The sequence below is a fragment of the Falco cherrug genome, chromosome Z, assembly GCF_023634085.1.
Source record: "Falco cherrug isolate bFalChe1 chromosome Z, bFalChe1.pri, whole genome shotgun sequence".
Lineage (NCBI taxonomy): Eukaryota > Metazoa > Chordata > Aves > Falconiformes > Falconidae > Falco > Falco cherrug.
This window is the reverse complement of record NC_073720.1, coordinates 33545598-33571509: the sequence shown is the minus strand read 5'-3', so window position 1 is coordinate 33571509 and position 25912 is coordinate 33545598.

The following is a 25912-nucleotide window of genomic DNA, read 5'->3' as shown; positions in this document are numbered from 1 at the left end:
GCCTAAGTTATTTTCATAACACGATGGGAAAAGCAATGTCAAAATTTCAAAAAATAATTGTCTAGTAGAATGACAACTAATTTTGGAAATGGGGAGCAGATAGGCATCTGTACTGTGAAAATATCAGTTACTACAAAAGCAGAGTAAGCAGGACTACATGTTAAAAAGACAATTCAAAATAAAGTGGTGCATTTGGGGGACAGGAGATGCACATGACAGGCATAATTCACTCACTTTTGCTTTAGGACCACTCAGTATTGTTTGTGTAAGTAGGTAATCATCAAACAGAAGCACTGCATCGTATCTGGCCTAGTCTAATGGAAACTTTTAGTTTATTATGTGTTATCCCAGGAGGTCACAACGGGGAGGGGGGGAAATATGTAAAACTGTGTAATATGGTGTAAAATTTGAATTAATCAGATATACAGTGATACAGAGTGTAAGAGAGAAGTATGCACGTTTTCCTTTCATTTTGAGGAGATAGACAGCTTAAGATCACTGTACCATGGGTAGTGTAAATCAATAGTAACATCTAGCACAAGCTATAACAGCATAGCATTGACTTACTACATTATAAATTAAAATTTGCGGAAGAAAGTCAGAGCTATAGTACATATTCGTGACACCATTTCCAATCAGCTTTCCTGAATATGTAACATGTTATTTTAATTGGATCAGGCGCTGGTTCAGCAATGAGCCAACCCACAGCTTGAGTTTACATTGTACTACTCTATACAAAAGATATCTCCAAAATAATTAAGCATGAAGGGAATTCGTGCATTGCCACCAGTGAAGAATGTGCATGTGTGGTTGTCTGTGCATGTATACTCAGAACAAATAGAGACAAAGCATAGACTGACTGTGTTGTACTGTAGAGATTCCTGTTTCTGCTGCACAGTGAAGATAATTTCTTGTTCTTGCAATGCAGCTATTTGGTTAATACAGTGTTTTTAACACCTATGTAAATAATTAAATCTATTGAAAAAATAAATATTTTGTCCAAAAGTCATACATAAAATGAAAGTTGGATGCATCGGCAAAGGAAAATGTTTTTTTTTCATTAAAGCTAAAATACTCTGTTTTAATGATAACTGTAATACCTCTTTCTTTTGCAATGTGAATGGCAGAAGGTTTTGGTTTTCATTGATTATTATTTGCCTCTAAGAAAAGGATGATTATGTTAGAAATGAGAACTAACTTAGCATTTCTGCTAGGACACCACTGAGATGCAGTAGGAATGAGATCGCTTGCTTGGTAAACAGTAATTGTGCTTGGGGAAAAAAATGTCTTCCATAAATACAATATTGCCCATAAATAACCTTCAGAAGCAATAATCTTTAAGGTTAGCAGATAAAAGTTTAACTTACTTAATATTAATTTTTTCTGGTGAAGTTATGTGAAGTTGGTCACAAGGAAGCTAGTGGACATGTCAACCCTCCAGGGAGACACCAGGAACATTTTTTTCATTCACTGTGATTTGTTTGTAGAAGCCCCGTTGAAACAGAATTGTGGGATTAATGTATTTCAGCACATGAATGCCAATGTTACATCTCCAACAGAAAACATAACAAAATTTTGAAATTAATTATAATGTTTCAAGTACCATGCAAAATCCTTTGGACAATGATCTAGCGAACAATATTTTTAAATATAAAATATGATTCTTTGAAATAGTAGATATATTAGTTCAGTGAGACAATGAGGCAGGAAGACAGCAAATGCTTCCTGTGTGTACTGTACTTGGTATTTATCTTTTGTCTCTTATTTTCACTAAGGCCAAAAATGGAAGTTTTAATGGTTCTTAGCTCTATTACCAGATTTTCCTCTTATGGGGAAAGAAGGACTTTGCATGAAGAAGTAAAGAAAGAATAAACTAGGCCTCTAAAAGAATGGTTCAGACCCCACTGTTTCAAAAATTTCCTCTGCATTTTTCCTGTGTATTTATATCAGGCAGAGGGTTTATTTCAGAACTTTTGTACAGGAAATCTTATACATATTACAAAGGGTTTACACACCAAGTACAACATGTGTTGAGTTGTCTTTAAGAGTGGTGTGGGCTCTGTTGTGCCTGCTGGGTAGTTAAACAACTTTCAAAATTATGTATTATTATGTGAGAATTCGATCAGAAAAAAACACACAACAAATTTATCATACAGACAAGATCTAGATTCATGCTATTGTTTTTCTTTGCACAGGATTTGTAAAATTACCAATCATTATATTGTTTTTTTCACTCAATGCTATCCAAAGCTTCAGAAATAATTTCAGCTCTAAGAAGTTTAGCCTGGTATATATCATTACTAGTTCAAAATGCTAGAGAATATGCATCACACTTTCTTTTTCTGCTTTCTTTCAGGGAGTAGAAGCTTTAATTTAGCTTTTATATTTCACCATAAAAATGAGCAAATGACACCTAAAATGTAGAAAAATAAAAGGGAAAGACACAACCTTTTGGCAACCTGGCTTTATGAACTACTAAATATTACAATTGAAAACATGGTGAAGATGAGATTAAAATCAGAGAACATATTTCTGTGTTTCAGGAGAATGCTAAGTAGTATGTTACAGCATCTATGCAGTGCTTCCATATCAGTTCCTTAAGTCAGACTTCAATTGCAAAGCAGCATAGCTGTCATAAGTCTGTATTCATAGTAAATAGACCAGATGGGTGCAAATAGAAAATATATAAAATAAAATAAAAAGAATAAAACAAAAGGATGGAGGGGAAAACAAAAAGGCTTTGACTCTCATACCTTGCTTTAATAACACTATCAAGCTCTGTTTTGAAGTGGATTGGTTGTCCAAGCAGGTGTCCTAAAGGTGCCATCAGGCATCTGAATGTCAGCCAGTGTTTGAAAGCATGCCAGTCTGATAGCCATTAATTGACAAACTGAGAGTCCATCATTGTGTCCAAGAAAATTAGACATTATTCCGAGCACCTCACAACAAGAACAGCAGAGGGAGCTGTCAATCTTCGCAGGAGCAAAGACATACAGTAACCAGAATAAGAGATGGGCATCTGTTATCCAGTAGTTGGTCAAAGCTAGAACATTACACAGGGCTTGGTGAGATGTGTGTAGGCTATCCATATATACAGATAAATATGGAGTTCCATGTTTTCATGTCTTGACCAGGGCTGGCAATCCAATCCACATAGTTTAAAACCAGGCTAAATTGATCTATACAAACTGTAGTCATTGCCCATTGAAGTCTAGTTGCTTTTTGAACTTTAATATAGTGTAATTTGTTACATTGTAACATGGTTTTGGCTATTGATAATTCCCTAGAACTTCCCTTTGCCTGTTCGGTGCTGGCTTTCAAAGCTATGTATACCCTACCAATATTTGAAATTCCCTGTGATTGTTTATTGGTGCTCCAAGAGGCAAGATAGCAAGGGCAGCTGAAAAAATACAACATGTCAGCAAAAAATTGCATCAGAAGTAGAAGAAAAGCCCAGCTTCTTCCAGTCATGAACTTAATATGAAGAAGTGAGCAGTGAATGACTTCTTCAAATTCCTTTTTCAGCATTTAAACAGCTGTATTCCTTCCACTTTTTCTCCTCCAACAACCTAACACAGGAAGGCTCTTTAAGTGAGACTACTGTGCCATTGTGTGGTGCTTCAGTCAGGGCGTTTTTAAGCACTGCAAAAAGATCATTAAATAGTAAAAGACAGATTTATTCTGCGTCAGCTGAACACTACTTCAGATGTGGTACAAATCACCTCTGTCTTCACTTGACTGCTAATTTGCCCAAGGCAAATCTTTCTTAAATCAAGCTCAGTGGTAAAATACATGATAGCAAAACTAGATAGGTGTTAAATCAAGTAAAGTCCTCTCAGGAATAAAAGATTCTGCATGAATAGGAAAATAAACTGTATTTTAAATTACTGTTAAGAGTTATTAGGGTAAAATATTAAAATGATGCTTGTAACACTTTTCTAATGTACATACAAAGTTTTCAGAAATAATCAGAAGTTTAAGCTATCATAGCTGGTAGACAAAATGTTAGCCTAGTAATCAAAAAATAAGGATTAAAAAGACCATGAACACTTGCAAAACCTAAGCAGATATTATTACTCTTATCTTCTCTGTATCACCATCTCTAATCTTCACTGTATTCAATACTTGCACATTTTACACTTAGAAATGTTTTATTTAAAGGTAAGGAAGGATATGCTGCTATTATGGGCAGATGTGTATGGTTCATCTAATCTCTTATACTGTTAACCTGTCAATATAAAAAATAAAGAAAAAAAAAAAAGTGGTTTCCTCCCTCATCTTTTCTTCTGTCAATATCAGTGATTCAATCTGAATATTTTGTTTTGTTGTGTAGTTCACCTCAACCTGGATACACATTCAAAACAAGGGATGAACAATTAGAAAACTACTTATGCACTCCAGGAAGCAGTTATAGGAAAGGTATGAGATTTAATTTCTGTATTTCAGGTTTCTTTAAGAATTTTACTCGAGAACAGTGAGTTCACATTTATAATCTATTATTTAGCATCAATTACAAAAACAAAAAACAAACAAAACAAACAAAAACTCACGTAACATAATCAACCCTCTCCATTTTTCAATCTCATCTACCTGGAGACAAACACAGGCACAACTACTTGAATTATACTTGCCCAGGGTGGTTTGTTTATATTGCATAATCATTTCTTGCTTAAAATTATTGTAAAATTGTTTGTTCTGAGAAATAAAACTAAAAAAAAAAATATTTTTTAAGTGCATGAGGCACTAGGTTTCATAAGAACACTGAAACAAGTGGGGCTCTTTACCCATATGGCTTCTTTGCAATTTAGCTCACATCTATTTTCTGAGGTTCTCAACATCAACACTCATCATCTCCTTAGGCTGTTTAAGAATGAAAAAATGTAACACGGATTTTGAGTGAGTTGCTTGCTAAAATAAGGGGGCAGGTGAAAATCTATGTATTGATTCACAGAAATGCAGGTTTTGATCAGAGCTCTTTAGAATTCCATGTTGGTAGTCAGCAGCTGTAGGCTTTCAGACCTTTTTCAGTCACTATGCCCCCAGCTGCTTCTCTGTGTGTCTCTCTCTCTTTTTTTTTTTTTTTTTCAAGAGTAATTTTACAGAAATCTTCATACATCATAGCAATCTCTGCAGCAGGCAGCACAAATAAAAAAAAAAAAAAAACAAAACCATGAAGATAATCTGGGAAACATTTTCTTGAGAACGTTGGGAACTAGGAGGACTGATAACTGTTCTTTTGGGAGCCTTCACACTGATCTCATACATTTGCCTGGGCACCCATATAGGAAAATAGTTGGGACAGCTGTATTTATGACACCACACAATTTTTCTTTCACGGGTAATGGTGGTGGTTGTTGTTTGAAGGCCCAGAAATAGTGGTTGTGTGGGATAGAACAAAGACATACAGAAGCTCTTCGTTCCAGAACCCCCGAGATTTCCTGGGGAAAGCAGTGTCTTCTGATACTTTGTTGCCTTTCCAGTTAGAGGTGGTTTATTTAGTGTAATCCTCAGTGAGAGATCCTTAATAGTGAAACTGTACAATTAGGGATTGAAGGATATTCTTGGCACTTGTCAGACAGCTCTGTATTGCTGATCATCTTGAAGAATCTGAAAGTTCTGGGAGCAGGATTAAAGCACTCCTTTCTCTACTGGGAAACCCTCCCCTGAACATTTCTGGAGAGAAAAAAAAACAAAATCATGACATTTTCTCTTCTTTCACTTTCACCACTGGAAAACTGTATTGTAGGAGAGAAAGACATAACATTTAGATCCTAGTCAGAGAAGTGTGTGAGTGTCTGTTTGAAACTTAAATTAATCTCATTTTTGCACACCATGAAAGGTGTTGGATAGAAGACATTTCCTAGACAGAGTTCTAAGCAATTTGAACTTTCTATTTATTATGTGATTCTTATAAAAAATGTTCCTTTTAATAAGACTTTCATAAGCAAAAATCTACATAGTCATACAGACAATTTTCAAGCTGTGATATTACAATTTTCAGAAATATCCTTGTTTAAAATGTTGCTGGTTTCAAAAGTAAATAAACTCTATTTCATCCCCAGTACTTTTTCTGGAACCATTGAAATGACTTACTGTATCAGTGACAGCATTAGAACTTTGCTGTTGTTTTTATTGTCAAGTGTTCTTTTACCAGCGTTATACTTGTGAATAGCTGTAATTTGTTCACTAGAAGCAATCTAGCCCACAAAGTCTGATGGCAAATATATTTTCCTTCAAGATACCTTTTGCACCATCTCATCTTTTTAAGCTGATCCCTTCTCTTTCACAATCAAGGAAATTCAATGAGGACAAAGGAAAGCAAGAGTGAACAATGGATAAAGACACAATTTTCATGTACTAGTCTATATTCTATATTTAGAGATCTGTTTTCTGTTGTCCTTTCTGCTGCATTCTGTAGTGATGTACACAGTTTTTGGCTACAAAAGTCCTTGGTGAGGTTTGAAGGTATGAGACCCTTTAGCAAGGGTCTCAAAATTCTGTTAACCTTTTATTTTTATTTACAATATTTTCTTTATAGGTCTGCTATAAGCATGAACTCAATGAAAGGACTGAGCTTGGTCTGGCAATCGGAAAAGCTACAGAAGGTCAATTATCTTCATACTGAAAGGAATTCTATGCAGCTGCTTCAATATGAAATTTATTTTACAAATGCATACACTTTATGGGAAGACCCTCAAAAAAAAAGGAAGGTTCATTGCCTTTATAGTTTATGCTGCTTTCATTGTATAACAGCCACTTTTCCAAAAAATACTCTCCTTAATATATTATGCTTTGATTTATTTGTTACCACATACTCTAGTTAACTTAAAATAGTGTTTCCAGCTATGCTTTGAATAGAGAACTTAGTCAAAGCTGCTACAGACACACAGTGGCTTTCCTTTGAGGTCCAGATGACACAATGACAAAGGTCAATTAGAAATGCTACAGCTATTTTATTTTTTTAATTGCACAATGGCAGTGGTTATTCAAAGATAATATGCTGTTTAGTCAGCCAGTGTATTTCTCCTAGTTTACATTTACTTACATAATCAAGTGGAGTTTTGATCCACAGAAGTTCCTTTAACCACATTATCAGATGCTGTAAATCAGTGTCACTGAGATGTATGAGTCCCAAGATGCTTTTAGAAGCCATTTGAACAAAATATTGAAGAAACTATTTTTCTTTTTTATTTTATTTTATTTTTTAAATACAATTTTAAAAAAGCACAATAAGCAATATGACCTTCTATAATCTGGTGTGAAACTGGACCTCCTTTGGTTTGTTTGAAAATGTGTGCAGTATTTCGACTGTTAAGGGTTTCTAGCATTTTAGTTTTGTTACAATGTTCTTGTTCTGTGACTCTGCAGATACTCCACTTTATTCCTAGCCATTTTATTGTTAAGAATTTATTTATTTTAATTATTTTACTACTTTTTCCCTTCTATTATTTTAATTTCCCAATCACTATTTAATAAAACATTCTAAATCTTAAAGAAAAAAAAAAAATAAAGCAGTTATAACTGCTATTTGAACTGGTATGTGAAGTTTGTAATAAGATACCATCTATAAAATCTATCATTTGGCAGAAAAAATAATTACATTCTTCGAAAGGTCTTCAATTCATGTTGGATATTCATAAGCTGAAGGACTCCGAAAAACTGGCAGTTCAGCATGTAAATCTCGGTGTTACCACATGTGAATTGCTGTAAAATGACGAATAAATGTGATTGAAGCACTTGCGTGTAGCAGCTGCATAAATCATCTGCTCTGTCTTGATTCTTGTTGCTTTTATGTTTATCACAAAGAGAAGAAAGCTTTTAATGTTGTGGCAGAATCTGCTAACACTAGCAATTCCTTTCTTTCCTGGGGTTTTCACATACTGTAGGTATGTGAATGTGGTGTTCACATCTGAGGATTGTATACTGGCAGCAAACATGTAATAAATCATTTCAGCCCTGTGACACGAAAACTTCTACAGACTGGTTGTAATCATCTCCACCAACTGTTAACCAGAGATCAAACTGGATTCCAGAAGTATGTGTCACATATTCAAATCCTTCAACCAGAAGGTCAAGTATCAACGTCCTTACTAGTTACCCATCCTTCCCTCATTCTGGCACAAGGTTTTGGTTTCCAGCCTTTCCCATTACTCTCTGAAAAACTGCAAACCACTTTCCAAATTTTCTTAGATTTCATCTAAAACATCTTTTATGTTCTGTTCTGCCTTTTTTTAAATGTTTGATAATTGTCAGTCTTCCCCCACCCAAAAAAAAAATAAAAATTTCTGTCTTGCAAGTGCTTGCACTTATGGCACGTTATCTCCCCTCCTCCCCCCACCCCCACCCCCTTTATTTTTGTGTTGTCTTTTCATAGTTTTGTTTTATTTTCATTTTTCAGTGGAAAATAGGAGCAGGTTGAATTATCTGTATTTATTTTCTTCATCTATTTACTTTCTTCAGTTGCAATGAATTCTTAGGGTTTTAACAATGAACATATACCAGAAAGGCCTACCCAGTGATGAGCATAAGGGTGAAAAGATCTCTGGGGCCTTCTCTATCTCACTATAGCTCATGCTGCTACAGAAGTATCATAAAATGACAGAAGTACAGAATAGCTGAGGTTGGAAAGTATTTCTGGAGATTTTCTGGTCCAGCCTCCTTTTCAGGGAGGGCTTTTGGGGTTTGATTGTTTTATGGGAAAAAAGAAAAAGAGAAAAAGAACAAATGAGAATGAGAAAGAAAAGGCAAAAAAGAAAAGAAAAAGAGAAAAAAAAAGAAAAAAAAGAAGAAAAAGGAGAAAAAACTAAAGAAAAGAAAATAAAAGGAAAAAGAAAAGAAAAAAGAAAAGAAAAGAAAAGGAAAAGAACAGAAAAGAAAAGAAAAGAAAAGAAAAGAAAAGAAAAGGAAAGAACAGAAAAGAAAAGAAAAAGAAAAGAAAAGAAAAGAAAAGAAAAGAAAAGAAAAGAAAAGAAAAGAAAAGAAAAGAAAAGGAAAAGAAAAGGAAAAGAAAAGAAAAGAAAAGAAAAGAAAAGAAAAGAAAAGGAAAGAAAAAGAAAAGGAAAGAACAGAAAAGAACAGAAAAGAAAAGAAAAGAAAACAAAAGAAAAGAAAAGAAGAAGAAAAGAAAAGAAAAAGAAAAGAAAAACAAAACAAAACAAAACAAAAGAGAAAAGGAAAGGAAAGGAAAGGAAAGGAAAGGAAAGGAAAGAAGGAAAGGAAAGGAAAGGAAAGGAAAGGAAAGGAAAGGAAAAGGAAAGGAAAGGAAAGGAAAGGAAAGGAAAGGAAAGGAAAGGAAAAGGAAAGGAAAGGAAAGGAAAGGAAAGGAAAGGAAAAGGAAAGGAAAGGAAAAGGAAAGGAAAGGAAAGGAAAGGAAAGGAAAGGAAAGGAAAGGAAAGGAAAGGAAAGGAAAGGAAGGAAAGGAAAGGAAAGGAAAGGAAAGGAAAGGAAAGGAAAGGAAAAGGAAAGGAAAAGGAAAGGAAAGGAAAGGAAAGGAAAGGAAAGGAAAGGAAAAGGAAAGGAAAGGAAAGGAAGGCCAGGAAAAGGCAAAGGAACGGAAAACTAGTTTTGATGAACTGCCTCAGGTTCCAGCTTCCCCAGATCCTGCAGTAGTATGTGTTCAAAATCATTGTCCATTTCTCAGTCATGCATGTGATTATACAGATGTGATAAATATTGGTGGAATGCAGTAGGTAAGTTTATATACACACACACACACACATTGTGTATGCTTCCTAACCTTGTCATTACTCTGGAAAAGTATATGAAGGGTCACATCTGTGACCTCTCAACCTTTTCCCACTGCCAGCAGAGATCATGCTGTAAAACAACCACAGAACTGTAAACAACATATGTTGGCAGAAAGGGTGGGTTGTTACCTTAGTGACCTTCTCCCCATCTCTGTTCCATTACCTCATCTTAAATAAGACTTGTGTTTCAAGGAGAGATCATCTTGAAATAGGTACTAAAACCAAAGTTTCTAATACCATCAATATATTTAAGACTGACTGAGTTAACTGTCTTGATATAGCCCTGCTGAAACTCATGGGAAGCAGTTTTTCTGTCTGCAAAGTCCTTTTGTTAAGGAAACATCAAGCTGTAGGGTATGTCCATGTGGTACAATGAAGTACTGTGCTAAACATAAAGATACTGTCTCCACCTCAACTGATATATTTTGTATGAAGTAATACAGACATGCTGAGATACTTATCTTGCTCACACCACAAAACTGTGTCTGTACAGCTGCATCAGTGTGGAATTGTACCTGCATAATTAGCTTTTTTTTCTTTTTTGTTGCCTGTTTCAGAGACCTTGCAGATCATTCAGGCAACTATCCCTAATAGATTTTTTCCAAATTGTAACACTGGGGCTTTCTTTCCCCTCTTTTTTCTCCTGTTTTATAAACACAGGCTGCAAGTCTTTTAAAACAGAAGCTATAACTTTCAAGTGTTCTCTAAAATAGTCACTTCATTTTAGATACTTCATAAACAGTGCGACTTCTACATCAGAGATTCTCTAATTACTTAACTCTATGAGCAGGGAATGTGTGCAAAAAAGCAGTATTTTAGAAACACTTGCTATCCACTTTGAAAAATAAGTCCTACCAGGTTTTAAAAAGAAATTTATGTGATTCTGAGGGCTACCGTAGCCTGCATATTTGACAGCAAAGGGCATAAAATCAGCAAAACACATTAGCTTCTTGTAACCTTTCCTCTTTGGCAACTAATACAGGAAATCTGCAGTCCTGGCCAGAGCTGTCTCATTTCTTAAGCTTTTATATATCAAGAATGATTTGGTTTCTGTCACTGCTAGTTCTCGTTTGCAGCAGTAAGGAAAGATGCCTAGAAACATACTCACTGTTATGGTACATAGGGACTGTGCATACAACGTTGCAGTTCATGTTTTACATATGACCAGCATCTTTTGACCACTGCAGGTCCAGAACACTGGAGTGGTGAAACACTTTGGCAGTGCTCACTACTGGGTGAAAAAACTTACTTTTTCACTGTAATAAAGTTCTGAATATTTCCTTAATGCACACCTAATGAGTACTTAGCATATATGTGCTTATATGTTCAAGTCCTTCAACTCAAGTACCTTACTTAAATTTTGAGAATAAATTTATGTAATTTTGTACTGATAAGAGCATAAATTAATTATTTTCTCAATCTGAAGATGCATAAGAATCTCAGCAGGTGTACAGTGATGTGGTCGGTCACAGAAAGTAAATTTAAAACATATACTACCCATTCACACATTAATCTTATTCAGAGATTTCAGTCCAAAGGTATAAAATGATCTTTGGTAAGCTTAAGAAACTAAGTTTCTTCTCAGAGCAATGTTTATCTGAATTGTGAATTTCATGTCCTGTTCCAGACTTCTGAGAAAATTCTTAGGTACTGAAAATACTTGGAAATATCTGACCTTTATCTTCTTTCAGAATTCGTAGTCCAATTATTTGTTAGAGCACTTTATGGTTGTATCTTTTTTCTCAGTAAGAGATATATTATTATTACTATTATTCCATCAGACCTGTGAAATATTAGAATTATTTTTCTTTTAAATAGAAGTTTATTTTTTATCTTTTACAAGAAAACATAAGTTCTACTCTTCTTCAAGAGAGAGGGACAGTGCAAACTATTTGGAATTAGACAAATAATATGAGACCCACAGCTTTAAAATTATAATAATTCCTAAGGAAAAGGTGTAATTTGACCCTGAAATAAATTGCCTACCTCAAAATTAAATGTAAACTTTTTGTGCACAGATCCAATGTGTTACAAGAACCGTATGTTCATTATAATTAAAAAAATTCAAAGAAAATTTAAGTAGAAAAATTATTTCTGCAAAGTTTAAATACAATTTGTAGGAATTGGAGTTTACCAAATTTACCCTTTTTGACTAGCAAGAGCACTAACATGCCCATTCATTTCCTGTGCTAGCAAGCTACCCCTTACTTTTATGCTGATCGTGCATGATTGTAGCATTTTGGAGACAGAGGCTGCGGTACTACTAAGACAAGTAGTTTGTTATGATATAGAATACATGTGTATGTAGGTATGTTCCTTGGCCGTGTCTGATAGGGCTTGAAAAAACTCCGGGTAAGAATAGCTTTCAGGTAACAACAAAATAAATTCCACAGTGTTTCTCATATAAACAAAATTATGTTTGCCTTTCTAATTCAGTGAGTGAGTAAGACATATGAAGCATTATACACCTGAAAGGAAAGCAAGCTGTATAGCCTGGCACAGGTGGGCTTTTACATCAATATATCTGTTACCACAGAAAATCATCTCCACATGTTTTTACTGTAAGAAGGCTCTGTCCATTTATCTTATGAACAACTAATACAAGGTCTTCGGTGCCTGTATAACCAGATATCTAGTAATTCAGAGAAATTATATGAGAAGAACTTGAAGAAACATGAGTCAGAAAGGGCACTTGGACATTGTCCTGGTTCCAACTGAGATAGAGTCAATTTTCTTCCTAGTAGCTGGTACAGCAGTCTGGTTTTGGATTTAGTATGAGAATAATCTTGATAACACGCTGGTGTTTCAGTTGTTGTTGAGTAGTGTTTGCTCTGTCAAGGACTTTTCAGTTTCCCATTGTTTGCCAACAAGGATGTGCACAAGAAATTGGGAGGGGACACAGCCAGGACTGCTGACCCAAACTAGCCAAAGGGACATTCCATACCACAGAATGTCATGCTCTGGAGGGGAGCTTGTGGGAGCTGGTTGGAAGGTGCTGATCACTGCTGGGGGTCTGGCCGGGCATGGGTGAGTGGGTGATGAGTTATTGTATCATACATCACTTGCCTTTCTTGGGTTTTATTTCTGTCTCTCTTTTTGTTGTCTCCCTTTTCATTGCAATTATATTCTTGTCATCATCACCATTATTATTATTGTTGGTTTTGTTATTATTATTGTTGCTGTTATTATTACAATCATTATATTTTATTATTATTTTATTATTGCTGTTGTTTTTAAATATTTTTTTTAATTATTATTTTTTTATTATTTCAACCCACAAATTTTTTTGATCCCCTCAAATATCTGTTATTGATTGAGGACTTATTATTTCCCTTTCAATGGCTGAGAACTGCACATATTATGGGAAGTTGTTTGCACAGTTTCTGGCAAAGTTAACCTGAATTTTCTGAGCCCTAGGAGTGATAATCACAAAACAATCTTTCCTTCCTGATGGCTTTAATCTATAAAGGGTTATGTGGTCTGAGATAAAATAATCTGAAGGATCAACATCTTGCCTGTAGCCCACTGTAAAATCTGAGATGAGCAGAAGCATTCCTGCTGAGGCTTCCTCAGGAAAAGCTTACTTCATGACAGACTTGAGCTTTGGAATCAGTTTTCTGCCCAAACATCCTGCAGAGATTTTCTGGCTTTTGAGAAACACCTATGTAAAGCCTGTCCCTCCTTTTTTAGTTCCTTTTTGGACTATTGAAAATGTCCTGAAAGATAGGCCTATTTACTGGCTTTTTTTGTTTTATTCTGTTCTTTGTATGCCCAGGGTGAAAGTCTAGAGAACAAGTGTCTTCAGATAAGCAGAACACAATAAACTTTGTAGATGTGAAGGGGTTATTTTAAAACAAAAATTATTGAGATTCCTGGTTGTAAAGCTAGAATTCAAACTCTTAAGAGTGTACATGAGTAGTCTGCAGGAGTGCATGATCAGAAAGTTTAACATTATGCACTAGTTCATTAATACACTTCAATCCTGGAATTGAAAAAAAAAGTATGCTTATTGAAATGCTTTCAACGTTTACTCCTAAATGCTTTTAAATTGCCACAGTAATGACTTACACATCAAAGAAAGAAAAAATATTATTATTCTCTTCCCATCTGCTGATTCAGACTTGTTTTTTTATTCTACGCTGTATTGCTTCTCATTTGCTCATCACTGTAGTTTTTGTCAGTACAGTATATTTTTCAGAGATGTGCCCTACTGAAGCCTTATTTTGCACCATCGACATTTTGTAGTTGCTGCTTTTCTTGGGAAACTATTTGCCAAGGAAAGAATAGCAATTGGTGGAACATACTGTAGGTGTTCTGTTTATACTTGCTTTCTGACTACAGGAAAGCCACTTTTTTCTTACTTAGTTGGTCAGAAAATCCTATTTGACTCATCAATCCTATTTTACATTTTTCAGACTCATTCTACCAAACTTTCAAGGTTTTGAAATATTGTGGGTTTTTATACAGTAACGCATAACTAGGAAGAAGGGAGAAGGTAAACATACCCAAATGATTTCATGAAACAAAATTCCTTCAATATTCAGAATTTTCAATCTTCTTGAAAGCTTATATGATTCTGTAATAAGTAAAGGATTCTAAGAGCTGCAACCTTTTACCAGAGGAAGATTTAACAATAAACAGCAGATTGCAAATTGTATTCCTATTATAACATTTCATTTGCTACACGTCATGTGTTCATGCATGTTACCTACAAGTGGATTGTGTAACTCTGGAAGTTTATTTTGTCTTCAGCCATTCATGAAGGAATGGTTTTGGGTTTATGATTTTTTGGTGGTTTATAAAGTATTTTTCAAGTAAATATGATTTTAAAAATATGTTCCTTTCCATTTTTCAATAACAATAGGATATGTGATACGTGACACCTGATAATGTTAACACAATGCAGCATGTAAAAACGCTGACATTAACTGCATTTGATACAACATCCTGATGAGTCAAATAATTTTAAAAGTTGTAATTTATTTTAAAAATTCAGTACACAAAGCAGAGTGCCAGAGGCTCTCCAAGACATTACGGTATTACTCTCCTGTGACAAAAGCTCCAGTACCAGCATTATTATTAGAATAGGAAGATACAAAATAGAAGAAATATTGGGAGATTTGGCTAGCATCTGATCTTTTCGTTATAAGAAATCCCAGAAAGATAGAGCAAAGAGGAGAATTTTACCATGTAGAGAATTCAAATTGCTAGACTTTTAGAATGGAATGAACTGTGTAGTCATATCAACAAATAAGCGTAGGTCTAAGAAATAAAAATCAGCAGTAAGCACTTTAAAAATTACTACCACCTCTTTCTTCCTTTTCTGTTTTACATGAAAGTTATGGAAATTGTGTTATCCAGAAGCACAGTTTAGGATACTGTATCTGTAACATTCATGGATCAAAATGGATCATGCCATTTCTGGATTCAGAGACAGAAACTCTACAACTAATGCAAAAATGAATTTTTCTTTCCCATTTTTGAATAATCCAGCTAGGATTAAATATTGCCAGGCATAATAATGTGATTCAGGCTTAAATTTTCAGTTGCATGCAATTGGTGATAGTCATAGTTTTCTTGTGTTAGAGTTTCTTGTATAAGTGCAAAGATATGAGTACACTACTGCATCTTCGAATTCCTGCATTTGATATAATCAATGTACTATGATTGCAGGAGAACGGATGCTAGACCACCATCTTTCCCAGATTTCTCAATTAGGGTTTACATTTAGAGCACCTTATGGTGACTTAGGGACTTAGGGAGAATGTTCTTCCTGTAACTCTGACTCTTCCAGCTTTTGTAAGGTTTTAGCCAAATTTTTAACACTATTTTAATATAGTTTTGCTGTTTAATCTCTAAAGACATCACAGTTGATCATGTCTAGGAATACTTAGGGGCTTTTAAGTGTGCAGATTATTTAGCTGACGTGTGCACACTAATGAGTTTTATTAAATACAGGGCAAATCATTATGTAGAACATTTTTCATATTATTTTTAGCATTCACATCCATAGAAAGCATTATGTATCCTATTAATTATGTTACATTAATTATACTATAGTGAATTTGGTTTATATAAAGAAACAACTTTAAAAAGTTTTCCTGTAATGTTTAATGAGACAAACAGAAAGACTGTGCAATAAATTGCAGTGCTCAACTTTCAAATTACAGCTTTTCCACATATTTGAATAAACTCTTTCTTTTGCATTCAGTTGTGATGTTTTACTATACATCTGTATTCAGAAGCACTCATCAGTCGGAGGCAACTGGAGCTAGATTAGGCTTTACAAACTTAAAACACACTTACAAAGCAACCACACAATTAAAGTGACCATTTCAAATTAATTAAGGCCTGAAAGGACAGTTTGACCTGAATGTAACTAGTTGTAGTGTGGTATATCTATAAAAGAAATTATAAAAGAGGTTTGTAAACTTACCTACATGCTGGCTGAATCAGAACAAGGAAAGTGGAGTACAAAACTGATCATTAATATTCATGAGCTGAAACTTGTCTTTACCACTTAGAAAAAGAAACAATCAAGGAACTGTGAAAGAAAGAAGACTGCAGGCTTTATTTAACTTTTCCTACTGGAGTTCAGGCTTAAACAGCTGAGTAATAAAATGACTTAAGCAACAGAATTCAGGAGTTAGCATCATGATTAAAGACAATTTAAAGTGCAAAAATATTTGCTGAATACATTATGCAGTTAATTTTTTGCTGTCATTCCTCAGCTAAATTGATGGACATTATTTGACAGGTTGCATAGGCAACCAAATATTGAAAAGAATATTTTCCAACATACTTAATTAGATAAAAGAAAAATTGTTTTATTAACATCTAGAATTATTATATTGTTAAGACTACCTCTCAATATAACCTCAAAACTATGGAATTGCATAATACTTTGCTTTCTAATACTTCCCCCCCACCTCCCACCCCTGAGTTAATTCTTGCAGTATGTATCACTTTGTGCAATACCACTTCCAATTAGACTTTTCCAGTTTCATGAAACTTAATAAATTTGAAATACATTGTATGTCCTTTCCTGTAGTTTGGTTTTGTTGTTGCTGTTATTGTCATCATTGTCATCTTTCTGAAGCGTTTTTTCCTATTATTCTCTTTGTCGCCTTCTATTGGCTCTGCATCAGTCTGGCTAGAGTCTCCTAGAACAACTGCAGCATGCACCGTCATCAATAAGAGCTGAGGTTCCCTGTGTTTGTTGGGAGAGGAAGCCTTGACTCAAAGCACAGTGCAAAAATGAACCTGTCCTTCCAGCAGTCTCAAACACACCCTCAAAAAGCTTAAACAGGCCTGTGGAGTTTGACCATTTATAGGCATAAGTTCTACAATGTTATCTGAATGAGAATGAAGCAGCAAGTGCAGCTGAATTGGATTAAATCATGAACAGCCACACAAACAAAACAAATAAGAGGTTCCATAAAAAGAAATTCAAATTCATTCAGGGCAGAAAGAGAACAAATAAAAAAGTATTAGTCTTACTTCCACTGTGTGGACTGTTGAATGTGTGATGACAGACACGTAGAAATTGCATAGCAGGCAATGATCAAAAATTATGAAAAAGTTAGATACATTATGAACCGATAATTTTCAATGACCAAAGCTGTCTGAATGAAAGAAGTGAGTACATATTATCAGTGATGCAACCAGACCAGCAGGTTTATACAGGACAGAGCTGTTTGCCATGCGTAGCATTAAGAATGGCTTCTGGAATAGTAAGGTAGTTGAGCTCCAACCCTCTGAAAAGTTTTACTAAACCATTTGGCCGATGTGTACATCCATGGATATCCAGAGCAAATTGATCTATACACTAGAAGAAGCTGACCACAACTCTTGACATCCTTTTTAGAAGAGAAGGAGGTGTTAAGGAAGATGCAATTTGGGACCATAAAGTCAAGCTGCAAAAAATTCATGAACATGTGCTATTGAGGAAGTATATTACTACTACATGCACGCAATCCAAGTTGAAACTGCTGGGGGGGTTGTTTGTTTGTTTGTTCGTTTTTGGGGGGTTTTTTGTGACAAAAGTTAAAACACAGGAAAATCAAAAAAGTTGGGGAATAACAGCCTAAAACAGATGTCTATGGTTTTGCCATGGATGTCTATTATCCCCTTACATACCAAGTGACAGGCTACTTAGAAAGCTGCTAGGCAAAATGAGGTACTATGAAATATCACATCTACAATGGCCAGAGTATGAGGAACTTACTCCTCACTTCTAGGCAAGATGTTAGCTTCCATGTAAGACAGGTTTTTGTTTGAAAGAGAATTGGAAGTAGTCACAACACATTTTAGATGAGACATCATGAGGATACACGCTACACATGCCAGGGACTGAGGCATGAGAAATGGACCAAGGGCATGCCAGGTGCGTGAGCTTTGTCTCAGAGAGAGAATGTATGTGGGAAAGGATAGGGACGGAAGACACTTCACAGCCCCATAGAGTGTCAACTTGATCCTACTAAAAGGCTGGAAAGGAATTTGGGTCTAGGTTGTGTTTGTTGGTGTTGGGTTTTAATTTGGGGGGGGGGTTTTGTGTTTTTTTGTTTGGTTGGTTTGGTTTGGTTTTTTTTAATGTTAAGATTTAATGCAAGGAACTATACAATCATCGTAAATTAATATCCCTTGTTTGCTAAGTGGTGTTTTGGTAAGACACTCACCAAGAAGGTCTCACCCAAACCCAGAAGCTTACTTTATTAAGTAAAGCATTCCTGATTTTCAAGGGAGCACTACAGAACAGTCCCAAGTGACCTCTAGGGGATCATATTGCAACCTATTGCAGGAGGCATACAGCTGAAAAAAAAATGTGGTTTTCTTTTCCATGGAGATAAATCTACAAAATGAAGAGAAAAAATGGTAGACAAGAAGCAGAAACAATTGAGAGAATGTTAAGCAAAAGATGTTGCTGTAGCATGGGAGACAAAGGCTTTTATATACAGGAAAACACATTCAGCTTCAGCTACCAAATAGCTGCATGAAGGAGCAACACAGAAGAGCAGTCCAATTTATAAAGGAAGATCCACTGAATTTATTGACCACAGGCTAAGCTTAACAATAAAATGGAACAGAGAAGAGGAACACAGTGGCAGGGAGAGACAGAGTGAGTAAGAATACACCTGAACAGACCAGAGTGACAAGGGCAGGACAAAGGCAGTTTGGATTAAAGTCATTAACTGGCCATATAAAGCTAAAACAGGAGAAATAAAATCAGAAAAAAAACCCAGAAAGTATACACAAAAGCATCTGAGAAAAAGCTGCCAGGAAAAAAAAAAGAAAATTAAAAAAAAAAGTAAGTTTCTCTCAGCAAAAATGCAAAGAAGTCAAAAACATAGTTTCCAGAAAAACATTTTCTTATTATTGTTTTGAGCTTTATTTCATTTGGTCCTCAGCTTTCAACACCTTGGCAATGGAAATATCCACCAGGGCTTCAGGTAAAGTTCCACCTGAACTTTGGCTTCATTGCAAGAATGAGGTTCAAAGGAACTACAGAATGGTAAATCTCAGTCCCTGGGAAGGTGGTGGAAACCATTTCCAGGCATGTGAAGGACAAGAAAGACATCAAAGACAAGGCAGCATGGATTTAATAAGGGTTAGCCATGCCTGACCAACCTGATAACGCTCTATTATGAAATGACTGGCCTGATAGGTGAGGGGAGAGCAATTGATATTGTCTACCTGCTCATCAGTGATGTTTTCAACACTACCTCCTAAAGCCTTCTCTTAGAAAACCTGATGAGGTACGGGCTAGGTGAGCAGGCTCATCTAGCCAGACTCTTTCTACTAGTATCTAGTGATAGGACAAGATGCAAGGGTCACAAGAAAAAAAAACAACAACAAAAAAAAAAACCACAAGAGATTTTGCCTGACCGTAAGGCAATACCTTTTTACCATTAACATGACCAAGCACTGGCACAGCTTGCCCAGAGAGGCTGAGGAATCTTCGTCCTTGAAAACACTCAAAAACTGTCTGGACTTGGTCTTGGACAATCAGGCTCCAAGTGGCACTGCTTGAGCATAAGGCTTAGACAGGACTCCAGAGATCCTTTCTAGTCTCCACCATTCTCTGATTCACCCAAAGGTTCAAAGAAAGTGTTTTAGACCTGATGAACTTTCCGATAAGTTTCCAATAAGCCATTTCACTGGCTAAACATCTTCCTAGACTTAATAGCAAGCAAGAATAAGTTAGCAGTAAGGGTCCAACCTCCTTGGGAGGTTGCATGCTTCAAAGTTGTATTCCCAAAATATTATCACTTGCTAGCACAAAACAAACAAACAAACAAAAAAACCACCCCAAAACCAAAAAAACCCAAAAAACCCAAAACCATAAAACCTTTGAAAGAATGAAAAAGCAGCAAAAAATAAAGCTTGTTAGAGAGAAAATGTGACAATTTGCATGAAAGTTGAAGAGACAGGAACAGAATTCAGAGAAGCCTTTGGAGATGGTCATATAAAACAGCTCCATAGTCTGAATGCTACCTGCAGTTGCAGCATCTCTGAATATACTTTAGTAAGGAAACATGTTTTGGAAACATAAAGACACTTCCCTCTTACTAGGAAAGTGACAAGGTACATTAAACAAACTGGGCTGTAGACAGGTGTGACAAAATGGAGGATCATCAAATGTGGCAAACCGAATATATGATAGCTGGCAGCCCTGAAAATGCCTGTTGCCTTTTTGAGACAGAAGAGAAGGAGGTAGAGAAAACCCAAACCAGTTTCATTACTTAACATTTGTTCTTCAGGGTTAGCTGGTAAAGAGGACAGTGAAATATCTATTAGTGTTAATCAGAACTTTTAAGTGTTTTTGTCACGACATCTGTTATTAATAATGAATTACTATAATCAAATTGTGTATTAACATTTATTATTCTGATAAGGAAAATAATTGTTTGAAAGTTTACAAATAGGTCCATCAATAAACTATATGACTGTTTTACTGAACAATTTAGGAGCATGTATGAAATGGCTCGCCAAGTGGCTGCAGCTCTATTGGAAAAAAAAAATAGTCTTTTGTATGATGAAATGAATGTTTCTGGTTTGGGCCATTGGGCTTATATTTAGGAGATGTCTCACAGACTTATTTCTTTTTCGTCATTAATACATACTTAAACCACTTGTTTTCTTTTCTTTGTATTTATAAAACTGATACTGTTTTTGCTAGTTTGTTGCTGTCAAATCTCTGGGGTCCATTTCATGAGATTTCTCATCCAAAATTCAGGATACAAAATTACATCGTTCAAACCACAGCCATTTAAACAAAAGGTAATGTTTGGGCTTTTTATTTTTTTCAAAATAAGCAGAGAATGTAGCCAAAATTTCATTTTTAGAAACAGACCAAACACAGAAATTACAATATTAACAGAAGTACATTAGATATATACTTTCTTCAGTATATTACTAATAAAAGTTTGGGCTCTTGTAAGCAGTGCTTCCACAGTGTCAAGGATTTCTCTCTTTCCCTGTCTGCCCTCCCCACTCCCCCAGTGAGTAGGCTGGGTTTCAGCTAGAGCTTGGTAGAGGGACGTAGCTGAGGCAGCTGACCCAAACTGGCCACATGAATAAAATGAATGCTTAGGTAGAGGAAGAAGGGGTCACATTCATGGTTATGGCAATTTTCTTCCCAAGTAACCACTACACATGCTGACATCCTGCTTTCCAGGAAGTAGCTAAACATCTTCCTGCAATGGGAAGTAGCAACCAAATTCCTCTTTCTGCTTTCTTGTATGTGCAGCTTTTACTTTAGCTGATAAACTGTTTCTATGTCAATCCCTGAGTCCCCTTGCCTTACATTTTCTACCTGTTCCACAGGAGACAGGGGTGAGTGAGTGATTGTGTGAGTGCTTGGCTGCTGGCCAGGTCAACCCATCACAGAGGCTTTCATGCTCTTGCCACTTGTTTACTTGTCATCACATGCTCTTTCTGTCTCCTGCATTTACTAATCCTTGTTCACTGATACTGAGGTAGGTGATACAGATATATAAGGTAGTTAGGAGTCTTTAACACTCATATTCTAAACCAGATGTGAGAATTCAATGCCATGAAGCTGATGGCACAAAGTTAGCACAGGTGGTGATGCTCTCTGATGAGATCTCTTCTCAATCTGGTCACAGTGATCAGGCTTGAAAGATGGAACTAGTAGGCTGGTTCTCTTGTCCATCTTCCTTCTGTATGCATAATTGCTATTTTGCTGCCATCCTCTGCTCCCACTACTGCTTATCTCCATTTTAGTTTTGCTGGTCATCCTTCTTTGTATCCAGCAGGAAGTTCTGTCTGTAAGCAGTCCCTTGTCCCTTACCTGCTGCGCTGCCTACCAGCCTTCTGTTACTTGAACATGACTGCACCCACCTTTGTTTACCCCTAGGATGGTAGCCTTGCTCATACATTATATGTAACATTATGATAAATTGTGTCTGGTAGTTTGATGACTATGTAACAAAATAATTACATACTGGTTTTAGATGCATGGTTTGTGGAAGCTTCATGAACTAAAGCTTCAAGGCAAATTAATGTTATTATATACATCCTAATTAGATGGTTTTAGTTTATAGATATCACAGCCCTCTGCTTTGGCTGCAGTGGTTTCAATGAAATTTGTGAATGGGGGAGATCTCAAATATACATTGGTTTCTTCAGTTTTATGAAATAGCCTTCTGGGCAGAGTACATAGACCCAAAGTATTCTCTCTAAATTAGAAAGTTTTCAGTGAGATCAGATACATTATTAAACACTCTATGAGAATTCACTTGGTAGCTGGACATTGTTCACTGAAACTGCAGGAAGCCGATTTTTGTATATTACTCAATTCACACAACTACTTGCTTGATTTCCTATCATTTTTGGATTGCTCGTTTGGGGTTTTTTCCCCCCTTTTTTAGCTACTGCTGCAAATGAATACAGGTTTTTTCTTGAGATTCCTACAGTGATATTTTGATCTCTTATCAGAAAACTCAAATGTAATTTAACATCCAGCATTGTGCCTTTGCAGTCCACATCATATTGCATATGGTTAACAGTTTCATTGGTTAACAGGGTGACTGATCACACAGCTTTTCCTTCTGAATTCTGCTCTAGATTTTTGTCATGGTTTAACCCCGGCCAGCAACCAAGCACCTCATAGCCACTTGCTCACTCCTCCTCTTCCAGAGGGATGGGCAGGAGGACTGGAAATGAATGTAAAATTCAAGAGTTGAGATAAGAACAATTTAATAAGTAAAGCAAAAGCTATGCACACAAGCAAAGCAAAGCAAGGAATTCATTCACCACTCCCCATGGGCAGGCAGGTGTTCGACCATCCCCAGGAAAGCCGGGCTCCATCACGCGTAACAGTTATTCAGGAAGACAAATGCCTTAACGCCAATGTCTCCACTTCCTTCTTCTTCCCCCAGTTTATATACTCAGCATGATGTCCCATGGTATGAATACCTCTTTGGCTAGTTCAGGTCACCTGTCCTGGCTGTGTCCCCTCCCAGTTTCCCGTGCCCCCCAGCCCTCTGGCTGGCAGGGCCCAAGGAACTGAAAAGTCGTTGATTTAGTATAAACATCACCCAGTGACAACTGAAAACATCAGGGTGCTGTCAACATTGTTCTCACATCAGAGCCAAAACAGAGCACTGTACTAGCTACTAAGAAGAAAACTAACTCTGTCCCAGCTGAAATCAGGACAATTTTTCAAGTACTTATTAAAATGGTGTGTTCTTTTATATGTTTTCTTGCCTTTTTTTTGCTCCTGTTTGCAGCTAATTACTGAAACATGAGTTCCTAACATGATTTCTCCAGTGCATTTTGCATACAAACCTTTTTTATTATTAATTAACTGTATTTCTAATGTCTTGTTCATTATTTTGTTTCAGTGGTCAATGTCTAACTTATTACAGAACCTCATCTTCTGACTGTTTGGTTTGATATGTGCTGTTTAGAAGCATATTTTATCTAAAATAGAACCAAAGAACTCTGGAGGCATGGTACTTGATAAAAAGAGGGAAAAATCATCCTTGGGTTTTCCAGATGAAAAAAAAGGAAGAACATGATTTGAGAAGAAGGACAATCACCAATGATGCAATAAATGAGAGGCTACCAAAGAAGCTGGAGGTTACAAGATTTCATGATACAGAAGCAATTCACCTGAGACTGCTGAATGAACAGTAATACAATTGCAAGATCACTATCACTTACAAAAAACGGTGATTGCGAGAAGTATCTGACAACAGGGAAAAAAAATGATCCAACATGCATCCTTCATTTATTAGGGAGTTAAAGCCCAGTCAGTCTCATTTATCTACTGAAAAAGATCATGGAAAAGAATGTATTTCGAAGTATGTGCAAGATGTGAAGCTAATAAGAAAGAGTAGCACTGATTTACACTTTTACAATCACACTTAACAAGCATGCTTTCCTTCTGTGATTAAATGTCCAGTTTCATGGATGAGAGGATGTAATGTACCTTTATCTCTACTAACGCTACTGACACTGTACCTCATAGCATTCAGTTTTGGAAGCACAGGAGGTATGGGCTGGATGCATGCACTGTTAGCTGAATGAAAAACTGTCTGGACCCCTAATCTAAAAGGCTTGAAAGCCATTAACAAAGTGCCTTGGCACTGCAGTTGATATCATGAATTAACTTTATCAGCTGCGTGAGTGATAAGACAGAATATGCCCTCAGTAACTTTATCTATAATACTAGTTCAGGAGCAGGGGCTGGCATGTGAAATGGTAGTACTTTGGTTCAGAGGGATCTTGAGCAGCTTGAAGACCAAGCCAGAGATACAGCCAGATCACACTAGAAAATTCCTGATGTTTAAGAATAAAATAAGAAATCTCCAGAACAGGCCAATACATCAGGGAACTGACCGCCTGACCAAGCCCTGCTGGAAAAGGACAGTGGATCACAGTGGCTGGCAAGTTCTACATGAGCCACCAGTGTTTTTTCATGGTTAATAAAGCAGAAAACAGACTGATCACACAGTGAGCATGGCCAACAGATTTAAGGTAGTTATAATCCTTCTCTGTATGGCAGGGTCTCACCTGGAACATTTTGCACCATTTTGTGTACCACACACGTCTAAAGGAGGACACTGAAATCATTAGGGGCTTCAAAAGAAGCTGCTAAGGTCAAATGACCTCAAAGGGGATTTAGAAGAAGCCAGAGTATTTAACCTGTTGAAGAAGTGAACAACAAATCTCCAAATAAATGAGAGTATGTTATAAAGGTGACAGAGCAGGACTGTTTTAGATAGTGGTAGGTGATACAAAAGTTACTGTGCCCCACAATTTTGTCTTGAAATTTTCATTCTGTATAATAACAGGGGGAAAAAAAATCATGAGGACAATAATCCCACACTGGAAGAAAGTACCCAGAAAGCTGTGCAGTCTCCATCTGTGGAGACTTTCAAGACAAAGTCCTGTACACTGTTAACTTTTACATTTTAAATTAGTGAAAATCTGTTTTTATTTTCACTCTACTTTTAAAATCTTGATTTAATGCTACCATAGCAGTGGCAGTTTTATGTAATTTTAAAAACTTCTCTGAAAGCAAGGAAATGTCTCTTGCCAAGTTCTAAGCATGTGCAATGCATATCATACTACATGGTTAACATGTAACACACAGAATAGTACTATTTGTAGTCCGATATTGTTCATCTAACATATTGGAACCCCTGTCACACAAAGGAAAGGCCCAGATAAAAGAATTATTTCTCAAGACAAACTAAAAAAGTTGCAGTACATTCTTCTTTAAATTTTAGATTTTTTAAAAAAAGATCTTTATATTAAGAAATTTTATTATATATTCTAAAGCCAATGTTTGGCAATCCAGCATCATAATTTATCATAAAAATTCAAATTTTGAAGACAAATCAGTTCTGATTTTTTTTACTTCAGTTGTGATCAGTTTCCACAAATTCTACAAACATGACTCCAACTGTGAACTTCCTCAGGCTGAGAAGTGAATTGATGAATATGCATACCAAATGTTGAAATAATATTACCACTCCAAAGCTGAGAGCTGGGACAAGCACAAAGTTTATTCAGAAGTTTCTTCTGACTACCTTTTCAGAATCTTCACTTCAGGAACAAATACACCATTCAACAAAATAATAGCACAAGTACTATTCGATGAAGGCATTAACCCTTCACTATATTAAGCAAAA